Raw genomic sequence first — 13,290 nt, 5'->3', positions numbered from 1 at the left:
ATCGTTGTAATTCTTCCCCAAAGCTCCAGTGACCATGTCCTGGGAAAGTTCATCTGGTTTGTACTTGGCTCAGGACGTATCTCATCTGAAGGATTAATACATTAAAGAAACAGGGAGAGTCACAGAGAACTTCGTGAAGCCATTATCACCCCAGTCCAAACTGAGGGTGTGGCAGATGTGGTCATAGGCTCAGAAGAGAAAGGCAAAGTGTTATCATTAAAATGAGGGGAGTAAAGTAGACAACTAATGAGAACATACCGTATAGCACAGGGAGTTCTACTTAATGCACTGCAGTGAAAAAGGAAATCCGAAAAAGAGGGGATATATGTATAGCTGATTCATTTTGCTGTACAGTAGAAACTAACACAACATTGTAAAGCCACTATACTCCAATAAAAATTAATTAAAAAAATAAAATGAGGGGAGCATCAGTGTTTTCTTTGATCAGTCAAAAAGTATTCAGGACTGTATAAACACTAAGATAGCAGTTAAGTAGAAAATTCTGAGTACAAACCCACACATAAATCCATAGCTACACGTACCCAGAAAAAAGCACCAAAGAGAAATGCACCCACCGATAAAGCTATGATTTTTATGAGTTGGGATTGTGTGTGCTTTATACTCCTTTTTTCTTTATGTTTGTTGGCGCTTTTCATATTTTCTATAGTAAGCATATGTTGCTTGTATAATCAGAAAAGCACTGACTTTTAGGGAAATCAAACGTGCTTTTAAAATGAAGGAATTAAGTGCTGTGGAGACAGGATTCCAGCCCTAGATATGGGGGCTTAAGTGAAATGAAAGCTTTCTCAGAACACGGGGGTGAGACACTCTTAGCAGAGTTTTGGTCAGACCTCCCCGTGTGGAACACTTCTGCTGGGCTTTGGGATGTGTTATCTTGTTTATGGCTGCCAACGTTCACAGTGTTTCTCTGGAAGGACTCAGGAATCCGAGACTAAATATTTAGAGAAATTAAGACTTTCCTTACAAAACTGAGGGCTTACACATGGGTTTGCATTTTCACCTATCAAACTGCCGGGGGAAGTCTCAGAATGCTGGGTGTCCAGATGCTTTCCAGGGGCCGTCGCCGCAGTGACTTCTATTTTTTCTGTTCATTTTCCATTTTCACTTCTGCTAGTTTGGCCTATTACCATTAAATGAGAAGATATTTGGCACTGATATAATTTAATCCTTTTTTTCACTGCGCGGCACCTCCTTCTTTAGCGAGCTCGTCAAGAAAGTGAGGTGATGTGGAGGGGACGGAGAGCATGAGGCAGGTGTGGGCTCCGCACCCCTCCTCCACCTCTTACCTCCATGACCTTGAGCCATTACCTAACCTCTCTATGCCTTGGTTTCTTTTTAATTAATCTCGTTCTTTATGACTATTTAAGATACGTGAATCATAAGAAAGCTTCTATGTTACATGTATTTAGGTTGTCAAGCAGAATGACAAACAGTCATGAACCAGTAACTTGGGACCTCCTATATGCTATCTGCCTGTCCCAGAAATAAACTAAATCAGTTTCTTATACTTTTACTTAAAAGAAAAAAACTCACTTGTGTATTTATGCCTAAGCATGTGTTTAAGTTTTATTTGCTTCTGGGCTCTAAAAAAGCGTTATGCCGCTGCACGTAACTATAGTTTATTTATCAGCATTGATACATAATATTCTATTGTGAGGGGTGTTTGGGTTGGTTTCTCTTATGGATACACCTAGTAGTGGGACTGTCAGGTCGTTAAGTATGTGAATGGCCAACTTCACAAAATAATACCAAGTTGTTTCCCAAAGTGTTTGTATCAATTCATACTCCTACTAACAATGTTTAAGAGTATCTGTTTATCTATACCCTCTCCAACGTGGTATAGTCTGACTTCTTAATTTTTACCAACAAAGGTAAAGTGATAGCTTATCAATGACCTTGATTTGTATTTTTCTGATTATTAATGAGATTGAGCCCCTTTTCATAAACGTATTGGAATTTGTGCTTCTTCTATAAAATGCCTAATAACATGTTTTACTTATTTTTCACTTGGATTTTTGGTTTTATTTTCTTTTGTTTTGAAGGAGTTCCCTATATGTTTTGGATGCTAGTTCTTTGTCCTTTATAGGACAATGTGTTTCAAACATTATATCCCAGTTTGTGGCTTTTCTTTGTACTGTTTTATGGTAACTTTTGATGAACATAAGTTATTAATTTTAATAACTTAAAATTTATTAATATTTTATGTTCAATACTTTTTGTGTCTTATTAAATACTTTCTTATACCAAGATTTAAAAAATATATTTTCTGGGGCTTCCCTGGTGGTACAGTGGTTAAGGACCCGCCTGTCAATGCAGGGGACACGGGTTTGAGCCCTGGTCCGGGAAGATCCCACATGCTGCAGAGCAACTAAGCCCGTGTGCTACAGCTACTGAGCCTGCGCTCTGGAGCCCGTGAGCCACAACTACTGAGCCCACATGCCACAACTACTGAAGCCCGTGCACCTAGAGCCCATGCTCTGCAACAAGAGAAGCCACTGCAGTGAGAAGCCCGTGCACCACAACAAAGAGTAGCCCCTGCTCGCCACAACTAGAGAAAGCCCACGCACAGCAACAAAGACCCAACGCAGCCAAAAATAAATAAATAAATAAATATTTTCTTCTAACAGTTTTTGTTTTGTTTTCCACATTGCAGACTTTAACCCATTTAGAGCTGATGTTGTTATTGGCTTGAGGTGGTGGTCTAGTGTCATCCCATCTGACCAGCTGTTGGTACCAGCATCATTTTAAACAGTTCCTGCTCTCTCCACTGACCTGCAGAGCAACCTCTGTTATATCTCAGAGTTCCATGTATGTTTGGGTCTATTTAGAGGCTCCGTGTCCTGTTCCAATGGCCATTTTGTCGATATCTGCACCGATATCACACTATTTTTTTTGCTCTAACTTTATGAATGAACCTTTGTATTAGGACAAGTCTCTAACTCATTCTTCAGAAGTGCCTTACCTAATCTTGACCATTTGCTTTTCCATAGACATTTTAGAATCAGCTTGTCAATCTCACAAAAAGCCCAGTTAAAGTTTGATTGGGATTGTAGACTTCCTTTCAGGAAAGACTCACATCTCCATGATATTGAGTGTTCCTATCCATGAACATAGACTACCTCTCACTTATGCAGGCACTCTTTCGTGAATTTCAGTAGAGTTCAAAAACTCTAGAGTTCAATAGAGTTTAAAGCATACAGATCTTACCCATTTCTAATTAGATTCATTTCTGGATACCTTTTGACTTTGGTCACTATTATAAAAGGTGTCTTTCTTTTTACTACTTGACTCCAAGTGTTTTCTGATGGTCTATAGTAATGCAATTTATATTTGTATATAGCCAACCCCTTGCTAAACTTATTACCCTAATGATATTTTATTTAGATTCTTCTGAGACTCCATGTAGACAGATGTCACATTTTCTTTATTTAAAAATAGACATAGTACTACTAATAATAATTCACGTGCTTATAAGTTATAGAAGTAATACATGTAAAGTGCTTAGAATTGTGAGCTATACATATTGTTCCCATTATTATTAAAGTAATGGCTTTATTGTTTTTTTCTAAAGGTTTTACATGTGCATTATAAAAACTAAAGCAATATAGAGAAGTGCAAATAGAAAACCAACAAATCGCCCATCACCCAGAAATAAATAGGATAACATTTGGTGAACGTCATGCCAGGTTTCTCTCTATGAATAGATAGAAAAGTAGGTGAATATATAGACAAGATGAACTAATTTTTATAAAAGTAGTATCATGTTTTGCATGATTAAAAATATTAAGTTTTAGGGCTTCCCTGGTGGCGCAGTAGTTGAGAGTCCGCCTGCCGATGCAGGGGACACGGGTTCGTGCCCCGGTCTGGGAGGATCCTACGTGCCGCGGAGCGGCTGGGCCCGTGAGCCGTGGCCGCTGAGCCTGCGCGTCTGGAGCCTGTGCTCCACAACAGGAGAGGCCACAACAGTGAGAGGCCTGCGTACTGCAAAAAAAAAATTAAATTTTAATTTGATTTGATTTTTTAAAAAATCTGATGGCATAGCTGAACTTTAATTTCCTCACCACAAGACATATCAATCTTTAAAAATCCTATTTAAGAAAAACGTTTTGAAAAACCATTAAGTTGATGAATCATTAGGTTGCTTTTCAAGCACATGTTTTGGTTTTTGGCAGCCGCTCTTGACTCCCCACTATAAATATAGGGTGAGTAGGTGTCTCACACCACTCCACTCCTCCATTGCCCATCTACCTGTTTTTGTTACATGTATTATTTTTGTTTTGCTTGGTGTGCTGGCATGGGTTCTTTGAGAATAGCTGGAAGTACAAAAGGTTGATTGAGGGGTGACACCTGCAAAAGAAAGGGGTGGGGGAACCGTCAGTCTGTGGTGCAGACCTGGCTGACCCTCTGCCCATCCAATGAGGAGTTCCAGGGCAAAGGTTGCCCCTTAGAGGGATCCCACGCTGGGCAGAACTGGCCAGACCCTTCCATCACCACCCTGCTCAGTCATTGGCTGTGACCACCCCGAGAAGAACATAACCTCTGCTCAGAAGCAGAAAGAAGGAACAGCTGGAGCTAACTCCTCACAGCTGCATCTGCAGGGGGCTCTGAGAGGAGCATCTCCCTGTCTGCCACACCAGGGTTTATAATATTTACCATCATCATAGCATAATCCTTCATTGTTTCATTTTAGTCATAGTTGTGTTTGCATCACTAACCACCAGCACTTTTACCATGCCTTGGCTATGCTAGTGTTCTTAATTTTGGCTTGTCTTTTGTTTGCTTGGATTTCTTGTCCAATATTTCTTTCAAAAGGATTCACGTGTTCCATATTCCTGAACCCTTTTATATTTGAGCATGTCCGACTTTTGCTTTCTTCCTGATGGACCACTTGGTTAAATCAATCACTTTTTCCCCTCTGAGTTGTTGTAGACATTGCTCTTTGGATGAGTGTGAAGTTAAGGGATTTTTTTTCCTATTGTAAGTTATGTACTTTTTTTCTGGTTGGATGCTTAAAGAATTAATTCTTTAACTTGATGTTTAATAACAACCAGGGGATATCTCATAATCTTCTTGTATCAAGAAATAATCTTTTCCCTGGTATATGTGTGTTCTTTCAGTTCTTTCATCTACTTTTTCCTTCATTTTGGGAAAAAATTTCTTGCATTGTATCTTGGACTAATTTCTTCTATTCCACTTGTGATCTACTTTAGGGGACGTGTTTTCCTTTTATTGGAATATGCTGCTTGCCCTCCATATTCATTATCTTCTCTTTGATTTACTTTTATCTCTTCGCTTTTTTTTTCCTCTCTCATATTCTGTGACTGCCTCAGATATTAACTCCATGTCATTTATTTGATTTTCAGCAATGTCTAGTCTCTTCTTGCTTATCATTTCTTTATTCGATCTATAAAATCTATAAATTGTCTCTAAATTTGGTTCCTTTGCTGGGCAATATTATTCTTTTACTTTATAATCTCACTTTTTGGTTTTTGTAAAATTGCACTCATTTTTAAATATATATTTGGTGTGCAAAACTCACAGGGACTCTGATTCTGTGTCTTAGGTCATGTTTTCTTCTAGATTTTATTCTTCCACTGTGTCTCATGTTTCCTTCCTCCCTCCTCCCCCTCCTTCTTTCCTTCTGTGCCACCCTCCTTTTGGCAGGATATCTTCATTTGTTGCCTTACTGTTCTTTCAGCCTTTTCATCACGTGACAGGGCTGCTCAGTCTAGCCTTCCTATTTGTGTGATACAGTCTTCCATCTTACATGGGACTAATTTGTCTTTCCCTCTCTGAGCTATGAAGTCATCCCTCAGCGTCTAGGGGGAATTGGTTCCAGGAGCCCCTCGGACATCAAAGTCCGCGGATGCTCAAGTCCCTTACGTAAAATGACGTAGCATGATGAACACAGCTTGCCCGCTGGATCCGCGGATTTCTGCATCCTCAGATTCAACCAACTATGCATCGAAATTTCGCATTGGTTGAATCCGTGGATGTGAAACCCTTGGATGTGAACCCTGTGGATGTGAAACCTGCAGGTAGGGAGCACGGACCATAATTTGAAACTCCAAGTCCCTCTCAGATTTCCTGTGGTCACCGTTTGGGGGCGGTGAGGGGTAGCAAGCAGCCCTCTGCCAAGGCTGAGTGCAGTTGGCGCCAAGAGCCCCAGTTCTGACGTCTTCCTTGAATGTCCTGTCCCAGGGCCCACTGACCCAGCCAGGGCACATCCTTCCTGCCAGGGGCACCAGACTGTGACTCCAGCTCAACACAGTGCCCTGGTAGGGTTGCCAGATACAATGTAGGCTGCCCCGTGAAATGTCAATTTAACTTAAAACAATGAGTAATTGTTTTGGGTAAGCGTATCCCACATGGGACATTTTGGCACATTTCTATGCTTTCAATCTGGCAACTCCATGCCCTGGAAAATGGCAAAGTCTTGTCCCCTCTGCTGAGCTCCTTCTAATAAGCAGGGACTTCTCCTCTTGAGGGTTTTACCTTCACTTTTGCCAGGCTGCCCGTGCCCACACCCCTACAAGCCGCCCGTTGCAGGAGCTGTGTGAGAATTCTCAGCCTTAATGTCTTTCCTCAGAAAAGCTTCCAGGGGTTAAGGGTGGGGTCAGGAGTCACACCTCTTTGTGCCAAACTGGAAATCTCCTGCCCCTTTCTCTTGGCTGCGCTTTCCAATGCTTCTGGCACGAGGTGGTTAGTGCTGGTGAATTTCGTTTTTATGAATGTTTTTCTCTTTGTTGGGTATCGGAGGACAGTGAGTCTGTGATTCTTCTTCATTCTGCCATCTTCACCCGGAAGTGCTCCCTTTAATTGTTTATTCATTCGAATACTTAGTGCCTCAGTGCCTACCATGCATTCTCTGCCTCTGAGGGAGAAGAGGTGATCCAGGAATTCTCGCGCATTGTGACAAGGCTACTGTAGGCGCCAGGAAGGATGCCCGCATTTTACAGTTCATCCTGGCACCTGGGTTCATCTCGTCTCCACATTAGACTGAGAGCTCCTTCAAGGCAGGAGTGGGGTGTTAGTCACCTCCATCCTTACCTGAAGGGGTCACAAATGTTTGTTGCACAGATGACTGAATGAGTGTCTGAGATGCAGGTTTGCAAGAGTAAAAGGGGGGATCTCTGGGTACAGTAGATTTGGGGGGACAAGGACATTAGTGCCCTGATCCCTCCGACTGCCAAAGTGGCATTGGCACACAAAGATGGACATGCTTGGCCCTGCTGGTCGAGGCTTACTGGTGGAACGGGGGTGGAACAAATCAGTAACAGAGTTCCAGCTCTCATTTCGCCTCTGTTACCATAGACCAAATGCTAGATGAGTGGAAGGAATCTAGGAACAAACTATCAACACAAAGCTATAAAGGCAGGAAAAATGTACCAGGCAATGGGGGCTTAGGAAGCAATGAGACCCAGGGGGCTTCAGGGGAATTTGTCATTAGGTGGGGAAAAGAGTCAGACAAGCCTGTGGGTGCAGAGGGGCTCAGTGGGGGCAGAGAGGACTGGGTGGGCTCTGGGTGAGCAGCCAGGAAAAGGCTGGGGAAGGGACAGACAGCGCTGCATGGAGGAGATACTGGAGCTGCGTTTTCAGGGTTGCTCAGGGTTCGCCAAGGGAGGGAGGCTGTAGAGTGGGGCTAAGGCACAGAGGTGCGAAAAGCAGGGTCTATTCCTAGAGCTGTCAGTGGGGCCCGGAGCGGGCAGGGGAGGCTGTCAGCAGAGGGCAGGTTGCAAGGCCTGCAGGCCACGCTGAGGGCTTGGACTGAAGTCAGTGTAGGGTCCTAGACAGGATGGAGCAGGGGTAACGGGATCTTTCTTCTTGTGCCTCCTTTAAAGAGTGTTAGCAGATTTGCCCAAAATAGCTGGGCTCACACCATTCTCCAGCTAATCACTAGATACTCGGGAAACATGAGCAATTCTGTAGCTGAATTCCTGCCCAGCTGGGAAAGCTGTTACCCCATGTGCATTTTGGGGTTGAAGGAGGAGAAGGCGAAGAGGAGATGTCAGCCGTCTCTTATCTGGACCGCGCCCGCTCTGACCTTTCTGCCTGTGCGATTCAGGGGCCCTAAGCAACTAGTCTGTTTATAGACGTGCAGTTTGCCCGTTTGGTTCTGGGTAACTCCAGAATCATCCAAAAAATTATAATTTCTCTTCTCTACTTTTAGCTAACTGGAAACACACTGTCGGAATTCTCCTTTTGCATATACATAAGGCGGCGTGATGTCTCCAAAAGTGTGTTCCAGGAAGAAAGCTTGTGAGCCTTCCCTCCTCTGGGCGAGGTCCACCCCGAAAAGTCACCTGGGGAGATGTCAGGGTCTGTCACAGGTGAGTCTAGGTGGGTGGCTGGACTGAACAGGTGCATGTTTGGAGCAGGTGTCTACACCAGGTTGACAAGCATTTAACAAGGATGTTCTCTTCCGAGCACTGTGCTGAAGGGGGACACGGAGCTGATTGAGGCTTTGGTCCTTGACCCCTGGGAGCCCACAGTCTAACAGAGGACATCAGATAAACACGCGTGAACCTGTCACGAGACTGCAAAACGATACCCGACATGCTGCCGTGCACCGTACACTGCCTGGGGTGAGAGTAGGACGCTGCTCCCTGCTTTCAGAATCCCAGGATTCTCTGGTGCAGTGGGCAGGGGCCAGGGCAATCATAAAGCCACGCCCCTCGCCATAAGCTCCAGGGGGTTTCCTGCTGCATCACACAGACGCAGCTCTGTAGGATTAAACCTATTTTGGAATAACAAAGAGGGAATCTGAAACAATACGTAGTGCATTTGAGGGTCTTCCAAAAATTCATGTTCATCCAGAACCTCAGAATGTGACCTTATTTGGAAATAAGATCCTTGCAGATGTACTTGAGGTTTGGCTGGAGATGAGATTGTACCGGGGTGGGGTGAGCCCTAAGCCCAGTGACCGATGTCCTTACAAAAGACAGGAAGGGATGCAAAGAGACACAGAGGAGGAGCCATGGGAAGATGGAGGCAGAGACTGGAGGGATGCTGCCACGGGCATGGAGCAGCTGGAGCCACCAGAGGCTGGAAGAGGCAGGAAGGAGCCTCCCTTAGAGCCCTAGGAAGGAGCACGGCCCTGCGACACCTTGGCTGTGAACTTGGGGCCTCCAGAGCTGTGAGAGAGTTTCTACTGCTTTAAGCCACCACGTGTGTGGCAGTCTGTCATAGCAGCCACAGGAAACCAATACACAGAATTATCTAGTTGTGAAAAGGACAGCAATCCCAGCGTGACTTTTCAATCGTGGCCTCACTTGTCTTCTGGTGACTCAGTTGGGACTGTCAGCAAAATGGGCAGCCGAGGGGAGGGCAGAGGTGGACCAGACGACTCCTCTGTCCCTGCTGGCTCTCTCTCTCATTCTGCTCCCGTCACCTCCTCTGTACCACCAGGCGCCTCTATCCTCATGCCCCCTTCCCCGGTTCAGCCCATGTGTAGTTGGAGGTTGCCAGGGAGTGCTTGCTTGCTGTTCTGAGTTCCAAGATGGGACCCATGACCACTACTTGGCTCACGGTCACTTAGGCAGGGTTGCTGGGAAGTTCAGCTTTGAACACTAGCCGTCGGTTAGAACCACCCTTCTGCACAGCTACCACCCTGAGGTGCCAGTAAGTTTATCACATGCCTGCGGTGCCCAAGAGACCATAACAATGACCTGCCGAGATGCTTAGAGGCTCAGGGAGCAAAGGGTTGAGACCCAGGTGATCAACTGGTTAGATTATTGGTCCTATCGACGCTGACTCTGTAGGTGGCCCCATGCACGTCCTACCATGCCTTCAAGCTTGTTTCTTCGATCGGGAGTTAGGCAGCAAGGGATTTTCATGAGACTGGTGTGAAAACTAAATGAGGCAAGGCATGTGGAGCCCCTTTATAAATGTAAAAGCAATACATAAATGGAAGGTTTTATCGCTATAATTGGAAGGAGCTGAAAAATATAGGTTAAATGTGTACGACTACAGTCCAATATTTTTAACCCCCATGTGCAAATTGTTCACTAGACACCAGCTGGGGCCTTCAATTGAAGAGTTTCTGTTGTCCCCCTGGCACTCCCCCCACCGCCCCCCCAACCAGCTCAGCTCCTGCCAGCAAGCCCGGGAATCCAGCCTGGATCCTACCTGCAGCTCAGGTGGGCCAGCCAAGGGGGAGGATGCCGGTCACTGTCTGCATCCGGGACCAGAGGGCCAGCTGACACCACGGCAGGGGCCGTGAGGTATGGGCTGGGGGAGACCACATGTGTCCCCGTGTTCACATAGAGCACGGCAGGCACACTCTTTCTGTAGGGCCCGGGTGGGTGGCAAATATCTTAGGCTCTGTGGGCCTCTGTCTCAGTCTGTTTGGGCTGCTGCAACAGGTTACCAGAGGCGGGGTGGCATATAAACAACAGAAATTTCTCACAGTTCTGGAGCCTAGAAATCCCAGATCAAGGCACTGGCCCTTTTGGTGTCTGGTGAGGGCCCGCTTTCAGGTTCATCGATGGCCGTCTTCTCGCTGTGTCCTCACGCGGCAGAAGGGACGAGGGAGCTCCCTGGGGCCTCTTCTATAAGGGCACTAATCTCACTCATTAGGCTCTGCCCCCATGTCCTTACCTCCTCCCAAAGGTCCCACCACCAAACACCCTCACTCTGGGGGTTGGGATCTCAACCTACAGATTCTGGGGAGGGACACAAACATTCAGATCAAAGTACACAACCGACAATTCAACTCTACTGACAAAAGCAGCCATAGACCACATGTCAGTAGGTGGGCATGGCTGTGTGTCAGTAAAACTTTATTTACAAAATCCAGTGGTGGGCTGGATTTGGCCCTCGGGCTGTGGTTTGCCGACCTCTGATCGGAGAGGTTTGGGGGAAAGTTTGGGTGACTTTCAGTTTTTCGAGTAGTTTGATTTCTGTGACTTTGGTCATTAGACTAAAGGTTGCCAGGGTGATACAACCTGCTGAATTGGGACGGAAGCTTCATGATGAGATTGTCTTCTGGAAGGGCTCCCCAGGGCACGTGTGTGAGGTGTATCTGCAGGGACCCGGCCGGGCTTACAGGTTGACAAAAGCCCCTCACAGTGCTAGAAACAGTTGGTGACTTTCTTTTCTTTCCTGCACTGACGTGTCCGTGCACCACAGCGGCCTGACCACCAGTGGTTTCTGGAACTGAAACGAAACAGCTCCTGCAGGGGAATTTCTGATTCTACTTGTCCCCGGGTCTGAGAGGGCAGAGAGAAGCCGCAAACGTTTGCCAGGGACATGGTGTGGCTAGCTAAAATTGTTGGATAATTCACACTTTCATTTGAACACAGATGGCTGGGTCCCCAGGAAACCTGGGCGTTGGTTCCTGGTTAATCTGAATTCAGAAAGCTCTCCTGTGTGACCTGCTCTGTTTTCGCTCTTATTATGGATATTATGACTAATTAACGTGGGCATTTATCAAGTAGCTTCACAGAGCCAAGTGCTTTGCCAGGCACCTTATATGCATCTCAAATCTTGACAACAGCAGTCGAGGTAGCCGGCATTAACTCCAGTTACAGCCGAGGGAATAGAGACTCAAGCAGGCAAGGCTGTGTTCTCTCCGTCAGACGACTGTTTAAGTGATGGGGCTTCCACCCAGGTCCCAGGGGGCGTCCCTGGTACCACTGCACGGAAGGCCCGTTGGCCTGGGTTTCCACTGGGGGAGACCCCAGCTCTGGGCCCTCATTGCTTTCTTGTCTGGGTCCCTTTTGCTCTCCTTCAGAGGATGGGCAAGGCTAGCTATGCGGAGGGTGTGCTGCTGCCTGGTTGCAGCTCACTGGTCCATTCAGAAAGTCCTGGACTCCCTCGCTAGTTGGCCACAGGGGCATGGACATGGCCCGGGAGCTCCGGGGGCCCTGCACCTCGGGAGACCCGTGTACCAGCCCGAGGAGCATCACTTCTCCTGGGCGAGCACCTGCTTCACATCCTAGATGAAGCTCCCACATCCTCCGCGGCCAGACTACGGCCATCCTGAGGCCAGGACCCAGATCTCCCTCTCCTGGGTGTCCCCAGTGTCCCGCACGATGTCAGGTACATAATAGGCTCTCGGCGAATGTCTGATGGATGGACCAAAGAATAATTGAATTTGAAAGAACTTTCACTTGGCTTATTTAATGTCGTTACCATAACAATTCTGCAAAGTGACAGAGTGTGTACGATCACCCTCCTTACACACAAGGAAACAGGGGCCTTTTTCACGGGGCAGGCACAGGTCAGACAGTGGTTGTGAGATGAAAGTAATGGCGCTATTGACTCTTCTGTTTACTGAGCACGCATCACCCCTGCTGGGTGCTTATCCCAGCCTGGGTGGCTGAGTTGGGCTTGGGATGGAGAGAGCCCTGGCTTTCAAGCTGGGGCACCTGGCCTCAGACCCTCACTGATTTTGTGGCCTTTCACCTCTTAGAGGCTCAGCCGGCTTCTCTGTGAATCAGGGATTTCAGTACCTGCACTGCAGGGCTGTCACAAGGCTTAGGCGGTGTGGCAGGTGCAGAACAAATCATGGCATTACTGCTGCTGTTGCCCCGTGGCCTTCAGCGATGTGGACTTGTCTCCAAAAAGAATCACTGAAGAAAACCCAAACCCAGAATGTGTCGGAGGAGCTAATGATAAGGCTGGAATGGAGACAGAGTGAGCTGGGGAGATTCTGACACATCCTTTTTTAATTGCTGTTTTAATTTTAAACATTGTGAAGCACACATACTGTACAGTTTACTGTCTGACTTCCGGGCTGGGACGTCCTGCTCTGGAAATGCTTTCGTGGCCTCTTCGAAGGACTAACGTGGACTTAATCCTTAGCAAAGGTAGTTATTATCACGGAGCCCCTACCATGTGCCGGCGGTTGCCTTTCCTTCTCACGACACCCTGGAGGCAGGTGTGGTTGCATCCATGTCCCAGGTGAGGACACCAGGGTCCCCATATCAAAAGGACATGCTGAAGGCCTCGCAGAGCTGAGCTGCAGAATTGGGCTATATGCGTGCAGCTCCCCTCACCTTGTTCTGTTTCACCCCCAGCACGGCTGCCCCTCTTGTTTTTGCTGGCTTCTAATGTGCTTTGAAATGATTTACCAGACACATTAGGAGTTTTCATTAGCCTGCTTTTTTTTTTTCTTTCTCAGTTGTTATTTTGCATCAGGAACAAAAATGAAAAGAATTTAATTCATCATTAAGTGCTGAGGAGGAAAAATGCAACAAAGAAACAGCAGCCAGGGAACAGCATGAAACTAGAAGGTGAGGCCGACGGAGTCCAGTGGGCGGGTGG

Source organism: Monodon monoceros, unplaced genomic scaffold, assembly GCF_005190385.1.
Source record: "Monodon monoceros isolate NGI ecotype Baffin Bay Population unplaced genomic scaffold, NGI_Narwhal_1 Super_Scaffold_21, whole genome shotgun sequence".
Lineage (NCBI taxonomy): Eukaryota > Metazoa > Chordata > Mammalia > Artiodactyla > Monodontidae > Monodon > Monodon monoceros.
This window is presented reverse-complemented; position numbering follows the sequence as displayed.